The following is a 16228-nucleotide window of genomic DNA, read 5'->3' as shown; positions in this document are numbered from 1 at the left end:
TTCTCTCTGTCTCTCTCTCTCTCACTGTCCACTCTGCCTGTCAAAAATAAAAAAAAAATTAAAAAATAAACAAACAAACAAACAAAAAAAAAAAAACAAGTCAATGTTGTGGATGGAATTACCAGGAAAGCTGAAAGGTTGAGCATCTCTCTCATCATACAGCTTCTCCACATGGCTAATGTGAAGTTTCTCACAGTATGACAATCTTTTAGTAATCATTCTTTTTATAGAATCATTGACTTTCCACAGATATGGTTTATGAGAAACCCAGCTGAAAGCTAACTGGGTTTCTAATGGCCTACCCTTGGAAAACATGCAGCATCACTTTCATTATGTGCTGTAGTCAAAAGTGACTTATAGGACTCAAAGAGCAGGAACTACTCAAGTTTGAGAATCCCAGAAAGAATGATTTACAAGAGTTAGGATGCTGGCTTTGGAAAGGGAATACAAATATTCTAATAGAATTGTTTTAAACCAGCGTCCTGAGATCTAAATTCACTGAAAAATTCAAATTATGAAACTTAAATTTTATAAGCAATTTTTCAATAAAGCCCTTTCTCAAAGGTTTTGAATGTGAAGGAAAATATGGGATTAATGCTTTTGCCATCCACAGAAAGACTATTGTTTCAAATTTCTTCAACACAGCAACAAATGACGAAGAACTGACAAGAGTTGCACAGCAGAGATCAGCTGGTTAAAGAAGGAACTCTTCAGGCTCTATGTAGACAAGATCTTTTACTCTTGTTTCATGTACAGAGTTGACAGACCAGAAGCCTGCTATGTTTTTGAGGCAACATTTTTGTCAAAGAAACTCTAGGCCTTATCAACACCAAATTGTGTTTGCTTAATCCCTTAAGTCATCCTTTGCAATAGCTTGCAGCTCTCAGGATAAGCATTTCCCTCAGTTATACATCAACAGTTGTCATAGTTTTCCATTCTCTTCTTTTCTATATAGAAGAGGGTTGTGTTTTTGTTTTGTTTGAATGTTGATCATGATACCCCTTCTCTACTAAGGGTAGAAAGCTAGTCGTTAGGTTATGGGTGACCGGACTACAAAGAGTCACATCTGGAAAGTTAGGAACAAAGGACTTTATGTCTTCAGTGTGGGCTGGATACAATAATTGAGTTAAGCTTCAAGAATGCTGCCCTCAGGAAAGGATTGAATGTAATCCATGAGAAAAACAGCATTTGGGGATTTAGGGTGTGGAGTCATCACCACCATAGGCACTGTTAATTGCCTACCCCATATTAACTATATCCCTTATTTTTTTTTCCTTTTTTAACTTTTATTTAATGAATATAAATTTCCAAAATATAGCTTATGGATTACAATGGGTTTCCCCTCATAACTTCCCTCCCACCCGCAACCCTCCCCTTTCCCGTTCCCTCTCCCCTACCATTCACATCAAGATTCATTTTCAATTCTCTTTATACAGAAGATCAGTTTAGCATATATTAAGTAAAGATTTCAACAGTTTGCACCCACATAGAAACACAAAGTGAAAAATACTGTTGGAGTACTAGTTATAGCATTAAATCACAATGTACAGCACATTAAGGACAGAGATGCTATATAAGGAGTGAGTGCACAGAGACTCCTGTTGTTGACTTAACAAACTTACACTCTTGTTTATGGCATCAGTAATCACCCTATGCTCTTGTCATGAGTTGCCAAGGCTGTGGAAGCCTTTTGATTTCACCGACTCTGATCATATTTAGACAAGGTCACGGTCAGAGTGGAAGTTCTCTCCTCCCTTCAGAGAAAGGTACCTCCTTCTTTGATGACCTGTTCTTTCCACTGGTATCTCACTCACGGAGATCTTTCATTTAGTTTTTTTTTTTTTTGCCAGAGTGTCTTGGCTTTCCATGCCTGAAATACTCTCATGGGCTCTTCAGCCATATCCAAATACCTTAAGGGCTGATTCTGAGGCCAGAGTGCTGTTTAGGACATCTGCCATTCTAGGAGTCTGCTGTGTATCTCGCTTCCCATGTTGGATCGTTCTCTCCCTTTTTTATTCTATCAGTTAGTATTTGCAGACACTAGTCTTGTTTATGTGATCCCTTTGGCTCTTAGTCCTGTCATTATGATCAATTGTGAACAGAAATTGATCACTTGGACTAGTGAGATGGCATTGGTACATGCCACCTTGATGGGATTGAATTGGAATCCCCTGGTATGTTTCTAACTCTATTGTTTGGGGCAAGCCCGATTGAGCATGTCCCAAATTGCACATCTCTTCCCTCTCTTATTCCCACTCTTATATTTAACAGTGATCACTTTTCAGTTAAGTTTGAACACTTAAGAATAACTGTGGACCGGTGCCGTGGCTTAACAGGCTAATCCTCCTCCTTCCGGCGCCAGCACACCCGGTTCTAGTTCCGGTTGGAGCACCGGAGTCTATCCCGGTTGCCCCTCTTCCAGGCCAGCTCTCTGCTATGGCCCAGGAAGGCAGTGGAGGATGGCCCAAGTGCTTGGGCCCTGCACCCGCATGGGAGACCAGGAGAAGTACCTCGCTCCTGGCTTCGGATCAGCGAGATGCGCCGGCCGCAGTGGCCATTGGAGGGTGAACCAACGGCAAAAAGGAAGACCTTTCTCTCTGTCTCTCTCTTTCTCACTATCAACTCTGCCTGTCAAAAAAAAAAAAAAAGAACTGTGTATTGATTACAGTATTCAACCAAAAGTATTAAGTAGAACAAACAAAAAAAATACTAAGAGGGATAACGTATTAAGTTGTTCATCAACATTCAGGGCAAGGGCTGAACAGGTCACCATTTCTCATAGTGTTAATTTCACTTTAACAGATTTCCTTTTTGGTGCTCGGTTAGTTGTCACCAATCAGGGAGAACATATGATATTTGTCCCTTTGGGACTGGCTTATTTCACCCAGCATAATGTTTTCCAAATTCCTAACAGGGATCACTTTTCAGTTAAAATTTAAACACCTAAGATTAATTGTGTGTTAATTAAAGAGTTCAACCAATAGTACTAGAACAAAAAAATACTAAAATGGATAAAGTATTACATTGTACATCAACAGTCAGGACAAGAGATGATCAAGTCCCTGTTTCTCATAGTGTCCATTTCACTTCAACAGGTTTCCCCTTTGGTGCTCAGTTAGTTGTCACCAATCAGGGAGAACATATGATATTTGTCCCTTTGGGACTGGCTTAGGTCACTCAGCATGATGTTTTCCAGATTCCTCCATTTTGTTGCAAATGACTGGATTTCATTGTTTTTGACTGCTGTATAGTATTCTATAGAGTACATGTCCCATAATTTCTTTATCCAGTCTACTGTTGATGGGCATTTGGGTTGGTTCCAGGTCTTAGCTATTGTGAATTGAGCTGCAATAAACATTAATGTGCAGACAGCTTTTTTGTTTGCCAATTTAATTTCCTTTGGGTAAATTCCAAGGAGTGGGATGGCTGGGTTGTATGGTAGGGTTATGTTCAGGTTTCTGAGGAATGTCTAGACTGACTTCCATAGTGGCTTTACCAGTTTGCATTCCCACCAACAGTGGGTTAGTGTCCCTTTTTCCCCACATCCTCTCCAGCATCTATTGTTAGATTTCTGAATGTGAGCCATTCTCACCGGGGTGAGTTGAAACCTCATTGTGGTTTTGATTGGCATTTCCCTGATTGCTAGTGATCTTGAACATTTTTTCATGTGTCTGTTGGCCATTTGGATTTCCTCTTTTGGCAAATGTCTATTGAGGTCCTTGGCCCATCTCTTAAGTGGGTTGTTTGTTTTGATGTTGTGGAGTTTCTTGATTTCTTTGTAGATTCTGGTTATCAACCCTTTACTTGTTGCATAGTTTGCAAATATTTTTTCCCATTCTGTCGGTTGCCTCTTCACTTTCCTGACTGTTTTGCAGTACAGAAACTTCTCAATTTGATGCAATCCCAAATGTTAACTTTGGCTTTGACTGCCTGTGTTTATTTATTTATTTATTTATTTTTCCCAGCAGTTGTCCAATATTGTCATGTGGGGTTATGAATTCTCTAACTCCTGGTCTGGGTGTAAAATGTTATTAAGATCTTTGGTAAATTATTTAGCACTGTTTTGTAGAGCTGCATCTAAAAATCAGCAATTTCTTTTCTGTGCCTTGGAGACATTTTTGCACATGTGCACCTGGAAATATATGTAAGAGAGTTCACGGTATGTTTCTAATGGAAGGAAAACTTGAAATGACCCAAACTTCATCAAAAGACTAATGAATAAACAAATTGTGAAATACTTTAAGAAAATTACTTGTGCATTGGTGAAGGTCAGTGAACTAGAACTGTGAGAAGCACAATAGATGTACCTTATAAAACACAATGTGAGCTTAAAAGAAGCAATTTGAGTAAAAAAAAAAAAAACTTTTGCTCATACTCTGTGATGCCATTATTACTGTTATTAAGCAAAGAAAGCAAAATACAATGCATTGTTCTGGTATGTGTACCCATATGATCAAACTCCTTTTTTTTTTTTTTTTTTTTGACAGGCGGAGTGGATAGTGAGAGACAGAGAGAAAGGTCTTCCTTTTTTTTTGCCGTTGGTTCACCCTCCAATGGCCACTGCGGCTGGCGCATCTCGCTGATCCGAAGCCAGGAGCCAGGTGCTTCTCCTGGTCTCCCATGTGGGTGCAGGGCCCAAGGACTTGGGCTATCCTCCACTGCCTTCCAGGGCCATAGCAGAGAGCTGGCCTGGAAGGGAGGCAACCGGGATAGACTCCGGCACCCCAACCGGGACTAGAACCGGGTGTGCTGGCGCCGCAAGGAGGAGGATTAGCCTGTTAAGCCACGGCGCCAGCCTCAAACTACTTTTTAAAAGTGATAACACACTGATGAAAAAAAATTCAGGCTATTGACCTCTCTGGAGAAGAGGAAAGTGAGAGGAGTGGGCAGAAGCACACAGGTGGCTTTAACGTAAAGGTGATTCAAGCTTTTGAGTACTTTAAGTTCATCCTTTACGCTCATAAATATTACAACTCTCTTTTATGTATCAAGTATTACATATTAAAATTTGTTTTTAATTAAGATATGCATAAGTTACTGGTGTGGAATGATGACTAAGTCAGGCCACTAAGGTAGCCAGCTTGATTTCCATGGAATAGTCCTGGTTTATGCTTGTGGTCCTGGCACAATATTATTTGCACTATTTTTCACCCTGAAATATGAGGAATTGAAGTGATAAATTACATGTTTATACCATTAAGTAAAAAGAAAAAAAAACCCACAGGATGCACAATATGTTTATATTACATTTAGTCTATTAATATGACCTATTCAAAAACATATACAGTTAAATTTAAAGAACAAAGCGTTAGTTATAGCTAACATTCTGCAGAAGAGGACATGGGGGAAAAAGTACTTGGGAAACAAGGATAGTTTACACACTGATAACAGTGGCTGTCTGTGGGGCAGGAATCAGGTAGCTGGAAGACAGGGAATGGAGATATTTTTATCTGCAAATCCCTTTGAAATATACTTTTGTGTCTTGTGCATGTGTTATGTTTGGAAAAGCAATCAAAACTAATAAAATTCATTTTCAATGCAGTATGATCCATAGTATGATAGCTGCTATTCTACTAGCTTCCATTTTTAAGATTCTTTCAAAAAATTTTTGAAGTGAACAAATTTCATATACTTCATATATACAGATTCAGGAGCATAGTAATACTTTCCACCCTACCCACCCTCCTGCTTACACTCCCACCTCCTTCTTCCTTCAATTCCCGTTCCTTTAATTTTTACAATAATCTACTCTCAGTCTATGTTATATTCATAAGATTAACCCTACACCAAGTAAAAAATTCAACAAATAGTAAGAAGAAAAAAAAAACACTCTTCCTTAATAGTAGAGACAAGAGCTATAAACAATAATTGAAGCACAGTTCTAAACATTGTAGATAACTATAAGTTCTCATAGTAAACCCAAGAGGTAAGTAGCATGACTACTAGCTATGTGACTCTTAAAAGTTATCTCATTTCTTCTGTAAAGCTATTCGTATTCTGTACTACTTGTACTATTCTTATTTCTGCTCATGCTGGATGATACATATGTTAGTTGTTAAATATTTGCTAAATCATTAGCTGTAGTAGAGAGTGGTCTGATTACAAGTCCTAAACTCTCTCTCTTGCTCAGCTGCTTACTACTTATGTAAAACAGAGAAAGCCGCATTGCCTCTCTGAGAGATCCTGGGTTTCCCACTATAAAATGGAAACAGAATGCTTTCTGATTCGACAGGATTGTATGTGGATCAAATAAATGCATAAGGCGGAAGCAGTGGTGAACCAGGATGCAGTATACAATATGAGCTAATTATTACTAATAACCTAGTGTACTATTTCAACCAGGAAAGCCATAAATCAACAAAGATGCTGTAACTGAAAGCAACTTGAAGACCATTTTTGCTTTCAGCACAAGTGGCATTTCCACATTGCATGTTGCTTGATATAGTTGATAGTTTTATGCATAGCAACAGCCTTGAAATGGATCAGCAAGAACATAATGAACCTACTTTAAGCAGGAAATGTTAAATGATCTATATCTGTTGTTATGGGCTAAGCCTCAATTAATTCAGGAGGTGGTTTTTCTTGGTTGAAAAGAAAGCAAACAACTTCACGTTTTTTACTGTACATGAATACATTTAATATTTGCTGATAAAATATAACTTGTGGCATTTCTTCTTAAGAGAGTATCCTGACAATATTGTCACAGTATACACACACACACACACATACACACATAAAAGTTGGAAACATCAGCCGGCGCCGTGGTTTAGCAGGCTAATCCTCCGCCTTGCGGCGCCAGCACACCGGGTTCTAGTCCCGGTCGGGGCACCGATCCTGTCCCGGTTGCCCCTCTTCCAGGCCAGCTCTCTGCTGTGGCCGGGGAGTGCAGTTGAGGATGGCCCAGGTTCTTGGGCCCTGCACCCCATGGGAGACCAGGATAAGCACCTGGCTCCTGCCATTGGAACGGCGTGGTGCGCCGGCCGCAGCGCACCTACCGCGGCGGCCATTGGAGGGTGAACCAACGGAAGGAAGACCTTTCTCTCTGTCTCCCTCTGCTGTCCATTCTGCCTGTCCAAAAAAAAAAAAAAAGTTGGAAGCATCATCTCCTCCCCCCCTCCTCCTCCACTTCCCCATCCTCATCCTCTCTTCCTACTTCTCCTCCTCTGCTTCTCTTCCTCCTCATCTTTTTCTTCAACTATGCAAAAATAACAACAAAAAGACCTGAATAGAAATTGGATATAGAAAAAGTAGAACTTGATTAGGAAAAAAAGACTATGAAAAATACATGTAAAGGATTCTGGAAGGTTTATCCAACTAAAAATTCCTCAAGATGCTATATCCCTACTGATGGAAAACTTCAGGAAATGAAGTGAAAGAAAATATATTGCTTTCTTGTTTTTATAGCTTTGCAAAGCTACCTGGCAGATTTGCCTATGGTTTGGTTTATTTTAGTTTCTTGGCTCTGATAGTAGCTGAAACCCAGAAAAATCTTCTAGAGATGTTTATTTGATGGTGATAAAAAGTCAATTCATAATGTCAATAAGCTCTGACATCTCAGTTTATTTTTGCACAGCATTTTATTTTTCTCTCAATAGAGTCCTTTCGCTCCATCTCCTCCACAGTCTTCACTTCTTTCCAGTGGCGCTCTGCTGAACATCTTAGCAAGAGGAGAAGGAATGTTTGAAAATGTGGGGGAAGATGTGAAATCCAGCCCACATAGAAATCTGTATTTAGTTTTTATCCAGACATTTTAAAAATGCCAACCAAACTACTCGTTTCTTAGCAGAAGCGACAAAATAAAGGAAGAAGGTGGGCAATGTTTAGTACACCTGTACCATTGGAGAAGTTCAACATTTCCTCTTATTTTGTGGTTTATTTTACTATTATCCTATATTCAGGCTCATAGCATCAATAGCAAGAACTTTCTGGGCAGCAACTTCTTAGTATGAGCTTTGGAGTCAGCCTAACCTTGGTGCATATTCTTTGTGAATTTTTAGCAATGATGGTTTGACTGCTTCAGCAGGCGGTAACAGAATTTTATCCTCTCCAAAATAAACAAAGTGAGATTTCATGTTATAATAGTAACAACAATTGGAGCAAAATGGTCAAAATATATATTTACTATCATGGAAAGAGACTCTATTTGAAGTCAGGAAATCTGCATATAATTTTTGAGATCAACACTCACAGGCAATGTGATCTTTTTACTTTAATTTTTAAATTTTCTTTATTGAGAAACACAGAGAGGGGGAGGGGGAGAGAGAGAGAGAGACAGAGAGAGAGACAGAGAGAGAGAATGATTTGCCATCTGTTGCTCTATTGGTTCACTTTCCAAATGCCCACAGTGGCTGGGCTGGACCTGAGCCAGGCTAAAGTAAATAGTCCAGATTTGAATCCATATCTCTTTTTTTATTTTTTATTTTTACAGGCAGAGTTAGACAGTGAGAGAGAAAGAGAGAGAGAGAGACAGAGAGAAAGGTCTTCCTTTTTCTGTTGGTTCACCCCCCAAGTGGCCGCTACAGCCGGCATGCTACGGCCGGCACTGCGCTGATCCGAAGCCAGGAGCCAGGTGGTTTCTCCTGGTCTCCCATGCGGGTGCAGGGCCCAAGGACCTGGGCCATCCTCCACTGCACTCTTGGGCCACAGCAGAGAGCTGGAGTGGAAGAGGAGCAACTGGGACAGAATCCGGGATCCCAACTGGGACTAGAACCCTGTGTGCTGGCGCCGCAGGCGGAGGATTAACCAAGTGAGCTATGGCGCCAGCCCCTGAATCCAGATCTTGAGTGGTGACAGGAACTGAAGCACTTGAGCCATCATTGTTGCCTCTCAAGATCTGCGTTGGCAAGAAGTTAGAATCAGGACCTGGAGTTGGGAGTCAAACCCGGATAGTCTGATCACGTAAGATGTGAATGTCTTAACTGCTCTTCTAAATACCTTTTCCATGTAATGTGATCTTAAACCCTTTAGCCTTTTTCTTCATGTGTTCAATTGGCGGGACTATTCTCCTAACTACTGTGCAGATTTACAATAATGGATCTCAGAGGTAGTAAACTCTTTGCACAAAGGGTCAGAGAGTAAAAGAGAGTGAATAGTTAGGATTTGCAGGTCATTATGGTTGCCATTGCAACCACCAAAGTATACTGTTGTAGAACACAGGCCGCCATCAATACCAGATAAACAAGTGCATCTATGTTCCAACACAACTTTATGTATGAACATTTAAATTTATACTTTGTATAGATCTTATATTTCAAAAATTGTCTTTCTTTTAATTTTCCCAAATATGTAAAAAATCATGTGGCTTTTGCTAAATGGTATAGGGCTGGATTTGGTCAGATGATGTATTATGCTTACCTTGTTACTTGTCTAAGTAGTTACTACATTGTGTAAGATTATGGTATCTGAGGTGGGCTACATTTCAATTCCACAGTGGTTTCATTTTGTCACCCCAAACTTGATGAGATTCCTATTTGCTTTCTGTCCAAAATTTCAAGGTCTTCCCAAAGGGATTAATTGAAAGGAGAAAGATATTTTGACTAAAGAGTTCCGGGTACATTTTCCACCCTGAGAAATGGTTGTAGAGTTACTTGGAATTTTAAATTAGATGAAATGTTGAATTGTCTCAAAATGAAGCATCTTGAATTTTTCTGCACAATGTGGACATTCTTTTGACATCATATATGTAGCCCATTATGAACCACATTGCTTGTCTGCTTAGATGTTGGTCTCCCAATAGGTTATGCATATCAAAAATGCAGAGATTAGACCCCAGTACCTCCTAGAGCATCTGGAACTATTATTTTTTTGTTATGTCTGATATTTTTATTATATATATGTATACACACACACACACGTAAATATATTAGGTCTTAAACCAGTTATTAGGACATAGAGAGCTCCTCAAACTCTTGTCATTTACAAAGTGATGAATATTGTTTTGTATGTACATGAGATGACAGGTGGCTGTAGGTTCCGCATAGCTTCAGGGTGGGGGCTAGTTTACAGTAGAACTAGCCATGTGATTAGAGAGTGGGAAATTTCAACTCCCCTGCACACCTTCCCCCCATCCCTGCACCCATCTCCAAGGAGCTGAGAGTGGCTGGAGATTGAGTGAATCACTAATGGGCAATTAGTTAATCAAATATGCCTAGCAATTAAGTTTCCATGAAAACCTAAAAGGACCGAATTAGGAGAGATTCTCGGTGGTTGAACAAATAGAGGGGCCTGGAGAGGGCATGAGGATCCTCAGCTCACTCCCTATACCTTGCCTGTGCATCTCTTCCATCTCTCTGGATTAGTTTTCTACATGTTCTAACTCATTTCAAAGGAAGAAACACATTTAGATAACCTACCTGGTGCCTTGAGGATTTCTTAAATAATAGCAGTGATTCTTCCCTTCATAGAGTTTGGAGTCTAGCAAGGAATGGTCCACTTTGAGGTTAAATGCCATACAATATTGTTTCGTATAATATGTGAACTTTAACAAAATTTCATTTGAGGGTTAAACTGATTCTGCTACCCTACAAAGCAGCTCTATACAGTTAAAATGTTTAGGTTCTATGACAAGCAGCAAAGAAGAACAGATCATTTTTATAGAGAGACTTAGATGCAGTGTTTATTATACCATGCCATACATTATGAAGCACAATCCATATGTCTACATGCATGAGTACAATTTGAAGCACAGTAGAAATGGTATTGAATTTGGATAAGAGATGTGAATTTCAAACCTGGCTCTGTCAAACATATTTTTTTTTAACCCAGAGGAAAACAATATCATGATTACACATTTAGAAAACAGAAACAAGTATACTCAATACTACCAGAAATTATGAAATAATATAGCATGGTCATTGGTGATAAAAATTAAATGTAAAAATCAATAGCTCTACTATATACTGACAATAGCTGTTAGAAAATTTAATGGAATAAAGCTCTCCTTTATAGTAATAAGAAAAAAAGCATTAAATAGACTCAGTGTAGCAAGAAATGTTCAGAAAAAAAGAAATAAAAACAATTCTATTGAAGGACCTTAAGACAACACCATAGGGGCCAGGGTTGTGGCAGAGTTAAGACAGGTTAAGCCACTGCCTGTGATGCTGGCATCCCATTATGTGTGTTGGTTCAAGTCCCAGCTGCTCCATTTCCAATCCAGCTCCCTGCTAATGTGATGGGGAAAGCAGTAGAGGATGGCCCAAGTACTTGGACCTCTGCCACCCACACGGGTCACCCAGATGGAGTTCTAGGGCTGGCCCATCCTGCTACAGCCTTCATGGCCATTCAGGGAGTGAATCATTGGATGGAAGATTCTCCCTTTGTCTCTCTTCTTCTCCTTCTCTCTCTCACTCTTTCTGTAACTCTGCCTTTCAAAACAAACAAACAAACAAACAACCCCAGAACAACACACAAAAAGAAATCTAGAGTAAATGAAATGAAATTCTTTGATCTTAGGAAATGAGAATGATAAAAATTTCCTGAATTCATTTTTAGTTATGATATACTGCTAGTTAGAATCTCAATAGGATTTTGAAGAAAATGCAAAGTAACTCTAAACTCAATCAGAATCAATAAACATGTGAAAACAGCTAAGACAAATTTAAAAAGAAAGGGAAAAGAGGGGGAAACTTACCCTAACAGATGCTATTCAGAAACCTCATTAATTTGGAGATACTGCATGGATGCCAGTCTCTTGCTCAACTGCTGTGTTCACCATTGTATCCCCAGGCTACAGAGCACTGCCTACGCACTCAATTTTGTAGCAGAATGAACGAATGAAAAAGTTTACTTTAAAGGAAAACATAGATCACACTGCATTTTACATACCATAAAGGGAGGGGCGATATTAAAGCAGTAAGGAGCACTGAACCTGAAGCTGAAATCCCTGGTATTGAATTACTTTCCAGTTCAGTGGCTGTAGTTTGAATTGTTTAACCTCTTAGTGCTTCAGTTTCCTCATTTCAAAAATAGAATGGCCTCACAGAGCAGTTGAGAGTAAATGCAGTAAAGCAGTAAAGGCCGTCAAGGGTGTCAACACTGAACATGCTCTCTGGAAATCTGGTCCAAAGTCATTGATATGGCATCTCACACCCAAACAACTTCTCTGTCTACCTGAATGGCCTATATAATAAGCCAGTCTCATAGCGCTTTTATCTCCTTTTGTCTCATAAATGATCAACCTACTTGCACGGGCTCAGGCAAACGTTATTGTCACTTCAAACAAGTTCTTCTCTTGAATCTTAAAAAATCTTAAATAACATTTTCTGTCCATTCTGATGTACTAATCTCTGCCCATAACCTTCTATTCTTTGACCTTGTTCACTCTTTATCCTCCCTCCAACTGTTCTTGTACTGATCCAAACATCTAAATGTCTTCCTTTCTTCAAGTCCATCACCTTTTTTGGAATTTGCTTCATTTTTTAATGTGTTTTAAACATGTCTTTCTGGTTACTACAACCTGTTTACTTGCCTGCCTTTATTTCTCTTGAACTTTTCATGACAATCATTTAATTGGGAAGCCATATGGCTGTGTTTTATGATAAGGTAAACTGAGGGTAGAGAATAATAAATTTGTGATGACACCAAGGTTTCCTCCCTTCACCAATTTTTTTTTCTCAAAAAATAGTCCTTTTGAATGCTCAACTTCTTACTTTGAGAGAAATTTTCTTATTTAATCTTGATATTTTCTGTTTCATTTGTTTCTTAATACAGGGACACCAGTCACATTCGCTAGAGACCCAGTGTGCCTATTATAGCGGTCAGCTCTACTCTCACGACTTTAATCTCTTAGTCTTTTTCATCTCCATTTACTGAAGTTATTCCAAAACTTTGTCTATCTCAGTGCTTTAAATTTCAGACAGGTCTACTCTGTTTTGTACTATTCTAAATGTATGTATGACTTACATAAATTAGAATTTGGCCGTACGTGTTGCTTTTTATTCCTCTATTCCTCTGTTTATTTGTGTGAATCAGCTATCTTTTAGAATCATACCAGCTCTTCTGCTACATTTTTTAGCTCCACCCCCATTATATTACATCCTAGTGATCCTCAAACTTCAGAATAAACAAAAATTACCTTGAGGGTTTGTTAGGCTTGGCAAAACACATATTGCTAAGCCAAACCAAGAGTTTCTGATTCAGAAAGTAGGAGGTGGAAGCAGAGACTTTATGTACTTAAAAGTTACAGAACTCATACTTTGAGAACCTCTTTGAGAATCATTATGTACTTATGCTGCATATTTCACTTTTCTATTGCATTGTGCTTTGTTCCCCTTGTGCTATCAAGAAAGGAGTTAAATGTTTTGTCTTTGTGAGCACTTAAACATGAAATTTTTAAAACCAGAACATCTTTTTTTTTTTTTTTAAATTTATTTGACAGAGTTAGTGAGAGAGAGAGACAGAGAGAAAGGTCCTACTTTCATTGGTTCACCCCCCCCAAATGGCCGCTACAGCCGGCGCTGCGCCGATCCGAAGCCAGGAGCCAGGTACCTCTTCCTGGTCTCCAACGCGGGTGCAGGTGCCCAAGCACTTGGACCATCCTCCACTTCCTTCCTGGGCCACAGCAGAGAGCTGGACTGGAAGAGGAGCAACCGGGACTAGAACCTGGTGCTCATATGGGATGCCGGCGCTGCAGGCGGAGGATCAGCCAAGTGAGCCACGGCGCCGGCCCCAAAACCAGAACATCTTTTAGACAATTATGCAGCTGCTTTCTTAGAGATATCAGTAACCAGGCTAATTTAATGAATTTTGTAAGAATTTTTTAGTAACCTATAAGTAGATTTAACAGACTTCTAGTTCTAGGGATAACTTGGACAAATTATTCTAAAAATCCTTCTACAAAAATAAGAAGAACAACAAAGTAAAACAAAACAGGACATATTTTAAAAGATATGGCGGAAATAATGGAATGCTGAAAATCAGCAGTGACAGAGGAATCCAGACTCCTGCATATAATCAGGATCTCCAAGGTTTAGTCCCTTCACAAAGAACTATATTAGGGAAAACTAACCAGTATGGAAGACAACCAGGAACTCAACTTTTTTTTTTTTTTTTTTTTTGTCAGCAGAGTGGACAGTGAGCGAGAGAGACAGAGAGAAAGGTCTTCCTTTGCTGTTGGTTCACCCTCCAATGGCCGCTGCCACTGGTGCGCTGCAGCCAGCGCACCGCGCTGATCTGATGGCAGGAGCCAGGTGCTTATCCTGGTCTCCCATGGGGTGCAGGACCCAAGCACTTGGGCCATCCTCCACTGCACTCCCTGGCCACAGCAGAGAGCTGGCCTGGAAGAGGGGCAACCGGGATAGAATCCACGCCCCAACCGGGACCAGAACCCGGTGTGCCGGCGCCGCAAGGCGGAGGATTAGCCTGTTAAGCCATGGCGCCGGCCGGAACCTAACTCTTAATCTGGCTGAAGCAAAAGACAAACATACATAAAGGCAATTCACAAAGCAGAGATGCAACTGGCCAATAAATGTACAAAAAGATGCACTTACTTTAGTAATGGAGGAAACTGAGACTGACACAATAAGAAATGTCTATATAATTTCATCCCCATAAAATTAGCTACTTCTGTAGCTGCAAATTATTAAGTGCTATGGCAGATTTTGAGTGATGACAGTGCTGCTAAACTGCTCATGGACAATAAACAAATTCAAAGTGGCATTATTTAGTGAGCCTAAAGATACTCACACCCTCTGACCCCAAAGCCCATGCTCCTTGTAGAAATTCTTGGACAAAAGTAGAAAAATATGTTTGCTGCTACAACAGTTACTGGCAGTAAATAGCAGTGAAAAATAGGAAACAGATCAAAGTTTTATAGGTAAACATAGATAAATCCCAAGGGTAAAATGTGATTTTTTTTTAAAAAAAAAGCTAGTTCCCACATGACAATGACACCATACCATACCATTTATATAAGGCTTAAACACATACACAAATGTATAGTATTTATTTATGGTAAGTGCATAAAATGTAATATGCTTATTTTATTCTTTTTAAAATATTTGCTTATTCATTTGAAAGAGTTACAGAGAGAGAGGGAGAGAAAGATAGAGCAGGCTTCCATCTGCTGGTTCACTCCCACATGGTTGCAACAGCTGGGGCTGGGCCAGGCCAAAGCCAGAAGCCAGGAACTTTTTCTGGGTCTCCCACATGGGTGCAGGTTCCCAATTACTAGGACCATCCTCTGCTGCTTTCCTAGGTACATTATCAGGGAGCTCAATTGGAAGTGGAGCAGCCAGTCCTGAACTGGTGCCCATATGGAATGCTGGTATTGCAGGCAGTGGCTTAATCTAACAGACCACAATGCTGCCCCCAATATTTTTAATGCATGTAAAAATAGCCAGGTATAAGAATAAAAAGTATAAAAATAACTGTGGGGATGATAAATATCGAATTTAAGATAGTTGTTATCTCAGTAGAAGTCAAAAGAGGTAGGAATATGATTGAGGAGAGGTAAAAGGAACTACAGTTTCAATATGTAATGCCTTGTTAATTAAAAAAAAAATTCCAGGGCTGGTGTCATGGTTTAGCAGGTTAAGCTGCCTCCTACAATGCCAGCATCCCATATGGGTGCCAGTTGGTATCCAGCTGTTACACTTATGATTCAGCTCCCTGCTAATGTGCCTGGGAAAGCAGTGGAAGATGACCCAAGTGGTTAGTTCCCTGCTGGCCACAGGAAGGCCCATAAAAAACTTCTGCTTCATGGCTCCTGGCTCCTGGCTCCTGGCTCCTGGCTCCTGGCTCCTGACTTTGACCTTGCCCAGTCCTGGCATTAGGGGAATGAACCGGCAGATGGAAACTTGATCTCTTTCTATCTCTCTCCCTCTCTATCTCTCGCTCTGTCTCTCCCTTTCTCTCTGTAACTCTGTCTTTCAAATAAATAAATAATTTTTAAAAAATAATAAAATTACAATTTCCTATAAAAAAGGGGAGGGGATATATTTAGTATCAAGAAAAGTGAGCAGTACCATACACTGTTAGTAGAAGGACATTTGCAATATCTTTGGAGGGCAATTTGACAACATCTGTCAAAATTTGAAACGCATATAACTATGATTCAGTAACTATATTTTTAGGGATTTATTCTCTAGATATATTTGGTGTGTGTGAACAGACACAAATACTAAGATGCTTATTGCAGTAGTTTTTAGCAACAAAATTTTCAAACAAGCTTAAGATGAATGTTTAAATAAATTTTGGTCAGTTCATTCAGTGAAAAAAGTAAAACCGTAAA

Source organism: Lepus europaeus, chromosome 4 (assembly GCF_033115175.1).
Source record: "Lepus europaeus isolate LE1 chromosome 4, mLepTim1.pri, whole genome shotgun sequence".
Classification (NCBI taxonomy): Eukaryota; Metazoa; Chordata; class Mammalia; order Lagomorpha; family Leporidae; genus Lepus; species Lepus europaeus.
This window is presented reverse-complemented; position numbering follows the sequence as displayed.